Below are 10,177 nucleotides of genomic sequence, written 5' to 3'. Positions count from 1 at the left end.
GGATTCCTGAACCCTTGGTGAGCCACATGCATGTCTCCCAGGGTCTGGGGTCGCTAGTAATTGTGTCCAGAGTTAGAAGTGCCTGTTGCCCCTCTCCGGCTAGAGGGACTGGTTGGCTCGGCTTAGGTTTACGGAGTTTCTCAGGCTTTCAGGGTCACGGGTGGGGGTGGGTGGGGGGTGGGGGGGTGGGGGGCAGGGTAGAAAGGAACACGGGACACCATGTTTCCGGAAGGGGATCTGATCTAGGGTGAGCAGCAGCTGTACAGAGCCTTTGGGTGATGACAGCTGGTCACACCTGAACATGGGCGGAAGACCAAGGGCCCTGTCAGGGACGAGGGTCCCCAGGGAATGCCTGAGGCAACCTCCATAGTAGATCAATTCCCCAGGACACCCTACAGGGACTCTGCGATTGAAGGTTCCCCGCCCCCCCCCCCTTACCCATTGGCTAGAAGAATATTGACCTCACCACCACCACACTTCTGGTAATGTTTGAGGCAGGAAGGACCCAAACTCTGCAAGCACAGTCAGGCCTCTAACGTGTAGAGTCTCTCTACTACCGTTTAAGGAGATTACAGATATGACCAGAGCCCTTCCTCCTCCTCCTCCTCCTCTTCTTCTTCCTCCTCCTCTTCCTCTTCTTCCTCTTCCTCCTCCGCCTTCTTCTTTTTTAATTTCAAGACAGAATTTCTCTGTGTACCCTTGGCTGTCCTGGAACTCACTCTGAAGACCAGGCTGACCTCAAACTCAGAGATCCTCCTGCCTCTGCCTCCCGAGTGCTTGGATTTAAAGATGTGCGCCACCACACCGGGCTCCCAGTCCCTCTCTTGATGTCCTGGTCCAACTCCAACATAGGCTGTTTACCTCATCAACTCTCTCTTTGGGGCCCGGCCTACCCTGACGTCCCCTCCTAGTGTTTCCTTCCCACTACGGTTAGCCAGCCAGGACCAGCTGTCAGAGGCAGGTCAAATTGCCCACCTCCCACAGGGCAGTACCTGGCTGCTTTGATATCATGTTTGCTATGTGCCAGGCCTCAGAGTGTGGAGTGGGTGGGCGAAGGGACTGGGTAAAACAGGGGGCCTCTAGTTGCTCCTCAAATGTGGTAGTGACTCCTACCTTCAGCCTCCTACCCAACTCCCAGGACTGAGACTCCACGAGGAAGTGTCCTAGTAGGTCCCAGAATCCCCTGCTCTTTCTGTAGATGCCCTGGGCAGTCTAGCACCTGCACCCTGAGCCATTCCCCCAGGAGAGCGGCCAGCCCGGCCAGCCCCACTTCCTGCTTCTCTGCAGGAGATGGAGAAAAGGGAGCCCATCTGTCTATCCGAGGCCACGTAGTGAGGACAAGGATGCCAAGGCAGTGCCTAGGCCTGGTTCTGCCTTCTATCCAGGCAGACACACACATGGGGGGGATGGGCAGAGGGGAGACAGAGAGACACAGAGAAAGAGAGCCAGAGCCAGCCAGCCAGCCAGAGAGACAGAGACAGAAATGAGAGAGAGAGAGAGAGAGAGAGAGAGAGAGAGAGAGAGAGAGAGACAGAGAGACAGAGAGATAACAGAGAGACACAGACAGAAATGAGAGAGACAGAGATGGAGACAGAGAGACAGACCCAGAGAGAGAGACAGAGAGAAATAAGAGAGACAGACAGGCAGAGAAACAGAGACATAAAGACAGGTGAGAGAGACAGAAACAGAAAGAGACAGAGACAGAGAGAAACATAGAAGACAGAGACAGGGGCCGGGCATGGTGGTGCACACCTTTAATGCCAGCACTCGGGAGGCAGAGGCAGGTGGATCGCTGTGAGTTCGAGGCCAGCTTGGTCTACAAAGCAAATCCAGGACAGCCAAGGCTACACAGAGAAATGCTGTCTCAGAAAAAAGAAAAGAAAAGAAAAAACAAAAAAGAAAGACAGAGACAGAGAGAGAGAGAAAGAGAGAGAGAGAGAGAGAGAGAGAGAGAGAGAGAGAGAGAGGAGGGAGGGAGAGAGGGAGAGACTATGAATGAATGAATAATTTGGGCGGGAGGCCCGCTCCGGGTGGGTTCCCATACCCCACCCCCTGCCTTCGACATTCATCTGCCACAAAAGGCGCGTGCGCGGCAACAGACTCATTCGCCACGGGGCCGCTGTGCTTTGTGAGCCGCTCCTGGCCCCAGAGGCCATCTGGGGAGCAGCCCTCAGGGCGGGCAGGGTGGGGGCTCCCCCTAGGCGGCCTTTGAGGTCCTGGGCAGCGGCAGCCGCTCCCTGGCAACCTCGTCGGATGTCAGCACATCTGGCCTCGGGCGAGCGAGCGCGCCCTGGAGTTCTCACAGTCTCTCGTGTCACTCTGAGGGCCAGGAGGGCACTCTCTAGGGGAGGATTACCTCCCGCCCTACATGGGTCTAACCCGGCTGCGGGCTGCGAGCCCAGGGTTCGTAGCTGCCGCCATAGCATGGATGGCAGCTGAGCTGTCTGGGCCTCAGCTTTCTCATCCACGGAATGGGGCTGGTGGCGATCCCAGCCCAGCTGTGCTCTGAGGAGCATGGTGGACAGAGGAGAGAGACTTCAGAGCTGTGGAGGTCTACTCTCCCTGAGCCCCCGGCACTGGCAGGCTCGTCACTGGGTTTCCTGGTGGGGTGAGCAGCCATATTTATGCTCTGGACTGAATGGGGTATAGTTCGCAAGTCAAGGAAAGTCCAGAGTGCCGGGCACGCAGCTAAGTGTGGCCTTCCCACACCCTCAACTCTGATCTAGGAGGGAGTCATTCGATTCAGTTTGTATGCTGTGGGCCTGCCTAGGGCACACAGGGTGGGTGCAAGGCCTTCTGCTGGCCCTGGCAGCCCTGCCTGTGTAGTGGGCATTTCTAACTCTGGGCAGCTGGGCCCCCGGGGGTGGGTGGGTGGATAGCACAGTGCTCAAGGGTCCTTCCACTTAAGAACACTTCCTGCTCAAAGGACTTCTGGGGCCAGAGCCTGGTGGACAGACTCTCTCTAGGGGTGTCCCTGCCCCCAGCCTTACTGGGGAGGGGGGGGTCCTTGAGAGGGTGTCCGAGGCTCAGAGATAATCCCGGCTTTTGAGAGGCTGTGGGAGGCTGGCCCAGGGACTTTCCCACAGCCCCACATAAAGGGCCGGGCGCCAGCTGCTCTCCCACAAAAGACGCCCCGGCCATTCAGGGCAGGCGGGGCGGGCAGAGCGGCTACCACAACCTACCTGGCCACCCTCACACTAGACCAAGTGTGCACAGAGGTTCCTCCCTGTTGACCTGCAGAGGAGCCTAGATTGTCCCCAGAGCTGTGGACGTAGTTACAGTTTTATAAATCTACACAGGGTAGCTACCCCTCCCTTTTGCCCAAGGCTGGCACTCATCCCCAGAGCCTGAGGAAAGGACTCCCAGGAAGGCTCTGCACGCTCTTGCCATTATGCCTGGCGCAGTGCCTCTGCCATCACTAGGCCAGCCCTGTCGCCTCTCCTTCTGCCACACGTCCTGCCTAGAGTCCCACTGGCTGGCACACTTCCTTGCGCCCCGTTCTCGCTCCCCAACATTCGTCTCCACCCCACCCTCCCAGCAACCCAGCCTGCCACTCAGTGTGAGGGACAGAGAGGGGCGTGGTGATCGCGTGTCAGGACGAGGCCTTCTTTGCACACCTCAGTCACCCTATCTGATAGGAGGAACGTCAGTGCCCCATCTCTGTGAAAGTGGAAGAGGCTCTCAAAAGCAAAAATGAATGAAAAAGAAAGGGGGGGGAAATCCACCAAGTCACGGAGATACTGAGGGAATGATGGGGGCATGGGTCCCCTGTCAGCTACCTGGATCAACACTAGGATGACTTGTTTGTTTGTTTGTTTTTTGAGACAGGGTTTTTCTGTGTAGCCTTGGCTGTCCTGGATTTGCTTTGTAGGCCAGGCTGGCCTCGAACTCACAGCGACCTGCCTGCCTCTGCCCCCCCCCCCCCATTGCTGGGATTAAAGGCGTGCACTACCATTGCCCGGCTACTAGGATGATTTTTTAATGGAAGGACTAGACCGGAAGAGATACATGCGGCTTCCTGGAGGTGACAACTGGCCTGTTGCGTATTGGGTTGAAGGAGGCCAGGGACCTCTAAGAATGACGGTTTTGACATTTTCAGGGCTATTTCTGAAGTCGTTAAAAATGGAATGTGTGTGTGTGTGTGTGTGTGTGTGTGTGTGTGTGTGTGTGTGTGTCCTCGGACAAGTTGGATGGCTAGATGAAGGGTGAAGGGACATTTGTCCTGTGCCTTTCCTGTAGAAAGCTGCAGCAGAGCAGAAGCTGCTAGTGACACTGATCTCTGAGATCCTGGCTGTAGTGCACAAGGCAGTCAAAACTTTCTCAGGGGGTTGGAAAGAAAGATCCAAGGGCAAGGAGCCTACTTACTAGCCAGAGCCCCACAAGTCCCGGGATATTGCTGCGGCTGATGGATAATGGCCCCGCCCCTCTGTGGGAGGGTTCATGGTCTGTTATCCAATCCTGGCTCTCCACTGGTTCCTGGGCGTGGGAAAGTGCTAGAGACCACACCAACCCCCTAATCCCCAGAGCTGTAAAGGCACAGTGACCTCTGGTTCTCGCTGCTGCTGTTTACAGAGCCCCAAGCTCTAGGGACGGAAGAGTGAGTCTGGTGCTTGCTGCGGGTCCAGCAGGGACCTGGAGGCAGCATGGAATCTCCTGCTGGAGGTTTGTGGAGTGGGGTAGGCAGTAGCCCTGCCAGAGCTGCAGACCCGGAGGCAGCGTGCCTGGACACCTCGGCCTGGAGCGGGATGGTGGCTGCCTGTGGCCCTGCCTTGGTTCTTGGGCCTCTGCCTCCTGCTCTTACTCTGCAGCAATGAAACATAGCAGAGGGACTCGCGATCCTCTCTGCACCGAGTGCTAGAGTGTTACGATCCCGATCCCTGCTGCCACCCGAGGGCAGCATGATGGAGCTGCCCCTTGCCCATAGGGGACAGGATGGAGACCTGGAGGCCTTGGGGCCAGGCCCTTGGAATCAGAGGTGAAGGCCAATGCTACAGGCATGGCTTTTCCTGCTACTGGGACTCTGTGTCCCCTCCTACTTTTCTGACTGGCCTGAGCAGTGGTCAGGTGAGGTCTAGCTGCCCTGACAGTGGCCCTGAGCTACTGTGACCTGTTGGAGAAAGGGTCCTGGGGCATAGGATTTCCATGCTGCAAAGGCTGTACATGGTACGGCTTGTTCATGGTGGGGGAGGGGGGAGTCTGGACCAGCATTTCATCAGAGATAGATAAATGAGCAGCGGCTTCATGTCCTTTCCTAGAAGACCAGAGCTGGACCCTGTGGCTTCCAGACTGTGGAGGGGCTCCATGTTTCATTTTGGAATAAGTCCGGGCAGACAAACGCCGTACATCATGCGGTGCACTGGGCGCTGTAGCAGGGTGGGGCTGCAGCCGCGTATCCCTTGGGTAAGGGAGGCATGTGCATGTGTGCACACAGTGTGTGCTTCAGACTGGGAGCAGCAAGGCTTTGAATAAAGGCATCGATCAGCAGGCTGTCTGAGTCTGTCATCTATCCTGAGGCTGACTGCAACCCTGAGGTCCTGGGTGCCCACTTAGGACAGAGACCTGGGCCGGGCCGGTGCCTTGCTGCTCTGTCCCCGACTCTTTTGGGAAGACCCCAGGGATGCTTTCAGCCATGCTGACTCCTCACCACCCCCAGGAGGCGTGGTGGGTGTCGTCCTCCTCACAGCCCTCCAGGGGTAAAGCACACACTTGTCCCTCCACGGAGCCAGGTGGCACTTGGAGCGGAGATGGGGCTCTCCGCTCCGCCAGAGCTGCTGTTGATTCCTTGCTTCTTTTTCTTTACTCCTCGGTAGGTGCTAATTTCTCTCGATCTCCTGACCCTGTCCAGCATGTGTCACCCATGAAGACCAGTGTCTGAGTGGGGAGCACCCCCCACCCCTGCCACGCGTGTGCTTTTCCTTCTCCCCATGCAGTGTGTGTGTGTGTGTGTGTGTGTGTGTGTGTGTGTTCTCTTCCCTTCCCTTCCCTTCCCCCTTTCCCTCTCCTATTCCCCCTTCCCTGTCTGTCTCTTTCCCCTCTCTTCCCCCTCTTTCCCCTCCCCCTCCCACATGAGAAATGTTTTCTCTGTGTAGCCCTGACTGTCCTTGAACTTGCTCTGTGGACCTGACTGGCCTTGAACTCAGAGGGAACTCAGAGGTCCGCCTGCCTCTGCCTCCCGAGTGCTGGGGTTAAAAGCCACCTCTCTGCTAGGGCTAGGCATTCTGTTTTGTTTCGTTTTGTTTTTCGAGACAGGGTCTCTCTGTGTAGCCTTGGCTGTCCTAGACTCACTTTGTAGATCAGGCTGGCCTCGAACTCAGACATCTGGGGTTGCGCATTCTTAAGTAAATATAACCACTGTAGCACCAAACCTCCTTATGCCGTGGGATGCCTGGCTGAGAGGCGAAGAGGCGCAGGGAGCAGCCAGGCTTGGGTTTTGCTGCCCTCTAGTGGCTCCTTCCCCCACCCATTTATAGCCCAAAGGAAGGAAAGTAGGCAGGCTCCAGGCTCCCACGTGGACTTCCTGGTGTTCTCGGCTGCCACCAGGGGTCACACTTCAGCATTCGGCCGAGGAGGGAGAAACCTGAATGGTTCTTTCCCAGGTTCTGGGAAAGTTGACCGGGGTAGATGGAGACTCAGACGGGAAGTCACCTGTCTGGGGAATTCCCTGGCTCCCCGCGGAGCACCCCCCCCCCAACCAGCACCCAGCATGACCTGGCAGAGGCTCATAGGCCAGGCAGGTGATAGAAGTCTTTGTGTCTTCCCGTAGAGAGACCTGGACCGATCTCTGGCTATGTTGCTAGTGGCCTTGAGCCTCTGTGTCCCTGTGGTCTGAGCTGCTCCCTGGGTTAACCTCTCTTCACTTCCACATCCTGCTTAGCCCACCTGTTGACATGTCTGTCTTCAGGGAGAGGACAGTCTGAGGCCTTCCTGAGCCCGTTACCCAGCAGCACACAGTAGGTGCTTCATAAATGGGTTATAAACAGAGCTGGTTCCTGAGGAGCCCAGGACTCAGGTGAGGCCCAGATGGCTCAGGGACCTCATGCTTCCTAACAGAGGGCAGTACCTGGGACAGGGGACCTGCCCAGACCTAGCTGGGGCTTTTGTCTTGGGATGGGGTTTTCCTAACTACGCAGATGGATAGAGAAGCAATCTTTATCCAACTTGACAGCAGGCTGGATGGATAGTTCATAGTCCCCAGAATCTGTCTGTTACTCAACATGTGTGTGCGCGCATGCGCGCCCATGCATGTGCATGCACGCAGGCTTGACAGCACCTCTTGTTTGTGCACAGTCTGAGGACTTTGGGGTGACACAGGATTGAGGCCTGGAGCCCATGGCTGGCCACTGAGGAAGGCAGGAGGGAAGTACACATGTGCTTGGCCCATGGGACCTTCATCTGAAGTCCACCCTACATGAGGCCCTTGTGCTCAGATGCTCCCTGTGCCCAGATGCTCCCTTGCACTCAGATGCTCCCTTGTGCTCAGATGCTCCCTGTGCCCAGATGCTCCCTTGCGCTCAGATGCTCCTTTGTGCTCGATGTTCCTGCCTGGGCCTGCTGTCCCTTGTTCTGGAAATGCTCGTGGGATTTATTCTCTCAGCACACAGGTGGGTCAGGCAAAGAGCTGCCTAGGTGAGCAACTGTCACATGCCATAGCCTCCAGTCGGGAACTCCAAGGTGTCCCTCGATCCACCACCTCAGTCCCTGGGAGATACATTCAGCATGGCCTCTCTCGACAGTGTTGGAGGCCAGAGCCCACTCTGTGGAGAGAGGAATGCTGAGAGAGCTAGGAAGCCGCGCTGCAGCTGGATGCTCAGCCTCGGTGCATACGCCGCTGCTGCCGGAGGGACCTTGGCCCCTCTGACCCAGCTGATTGTGCCATGGGACTCCCCTCTCCTGGGACACTGGCTGCCATGCCTTCTATCTCTGCGCTGCCTCTTCTACTGGCCTGTTGATCCTAGATTTCACGGCTCCCAGGCCAAGGATGGTCTGGACAACATGTCCCCACGAGGATGGACTTAGGGTCCAGAATTAGCTGGCGCGTTTCCAGAACCTTTGGGCTGCCCCATAAATGCTAACTGAATGTTTGGGAGGATGGGAGAGTGAATGAGTGAGGGCCTGCTGAGGTGAATTCACGCACTGCACAGAGCCATCGAGTGCATGGCTAAAGGAGTTAATTGTTGTGGGTGGAACCTTTAACAAGTAAGAGAGGGGATGCTTTCCTTCGGGTGGGAAAGCCCCTACAAAGTCGAGGCTAGGGTCTTGCTACACATCAATACTTTTACATACTCAGTAATTTTTCTCTGTGAGATTATGTTCCATGATCCTGTTTATGTAGAAAAGAAAGGTCATATCGAGAATCTCTTTTTTTTTTTCACTATAACGGAGTTGGTGGAAAATACATTCTTGTTTTATCTTTAAGAGGAAACCTCAGCCTCGCAGGCAGCAGGAAGTGCATCTGCTGGAGGCTTTGACCTCCCCTCCCCTCCCCTCCCCTCGCTTCCCTTTTAGCACTGGAGGGAACCAGCCTGTGAGCGAAGCTGAGCCAGAGGCCAAGGCCCAGGTCATGCCTATGCCGGTAACTTGCACTTGCTTGGGCCCCCTTCCTTTTTTCTCTCTTTCATCTTTGCTGGTAAATTGTGAGACGCTGTGGACAACTGTCTTGCCAGGGCTGTCTGGGTCACAGTGAGGACACAAGGTCTTCATGTTGGGCTCCCTTCTGTCTTATTTATTTTCCTTTTAAATCTGGATGGTAGAGAGATGGCTCGGCTGTTGAAAGTGCGTGCTGACTTGCAGGAGACCTGAGTCCGGTTCACAGCACCACATTGGGGAGCCCCCACAGTTGCCTGCACTCCAATGCTCCCTGAGATCTGAGGCCCTCTAAAACTCACATGGACATATCTGCATGTGCATGCACGTGCGTGCACGCGCGCACACACACACACACACACACACACACACACACACACTTGAAAATAAAATATAAATCTTTAAGAAATGTAGGGATTTTTTTCTTTTGCATATTAAGGTAGGGTCTCACTATATAGTTCAGTGTGGCTTGGAATTCTCTGTCCTCCTGCCTCAGACTTCTTAGGGATGGGACCTCAGCCCCCCCCCCCTCTCTCTGTCTCTCTCCCTCATCACGGTACTCCCAAAGCTCATCAGTGCTGTTTATTTTTGGTGGGTGGATAGCATTTCCCAGGAGTATTCTGTTCTCTACTTGCCAGAGGACAGATCTTGGCTGCCTCCACTTTTCAGGTCATGGGCCTCATGCGGATATGAATGTCTGTGGGACCGTCCCTGGCACTGGCCACTGGGGGTAAGGACTCATGAGTGGGAAGGAGGAAGAAGCCTGCCTTGACTGTGGAAGTGGGCTGTGCAACTGGCACTAACGGCTGACTGGGCCCTTGCTGGCAAAAAGAATGGCTTGCTGGGTCTGCCTATGAGTGCTCACCCATTGCTTGCAAATACTTTTCTGATCAATATCTGGCGGAGACATAAAAGTCACGCAGAAGTGAAAGTAGGAGCAGTGGGCTGAAGTGCTGTCCGCCAACTCCCTGGGGAACACGCCTGGGACTTTTCAGGACACAGATGAGAAGCCACTCATTCACTCTTACAGATGGCGGACACAGAACTTCGCATCCGTGTGTGTGTGTGTGTGTGTGTGTGTGTGTGTGTGTGTGTGTGTAAGTGGGGATGGGTGTTTCTGGGAATCAGACTTAAGTCTGCATTTGTATGCAGCAAGCACTTTACTGTTACTGACTGGGCTGTCTCCCGAGCTCCTGGGGACAGGCCTTCTGAATTCATACTCTGGGCCCAATGTGTGGCTGTCTGGAGACAGGACTTTAGGTGACTAATGTTAAGTGAGGTCATTAGAGTGGCCTTGAAGACATGCTCAGAGGCACCAGGGATGTCAGTGAAGGTGACACAGAAGATGCCCTTGGTGGCTAGGAAGAATGCATTGGCGAAGCTGGCCTTGCACATCTTTGAGCCAAGTTCACAGCCTGTAGGATCTTCCTCCTCCTCCTCCTCTTCCTCCTCCTCCTCCTCTTTGAGACTGGGTCTCACAGTGTAGCCCTGGCTATCTTAGAACTCCCTATGGAAACTAGGCTAACCTCAGATCAAAGACATTTGACCTTGAATTTCTGATTCTTCTGCCTCTACCTACAAGGGCTGGGATGAC

Source organism: Acomys minous (genome assembly GCF_964271855.1).
Source record: "Acomys minous genome assembly, chromosome: 6".
NCBI lineage: Eukaryota > Metazoa > Chordata > Mammalia > Rodentia > Muridae > Acomys > Acomys minous.
This window is presented reverse-complemented; position numbering follows the sequence as displayed.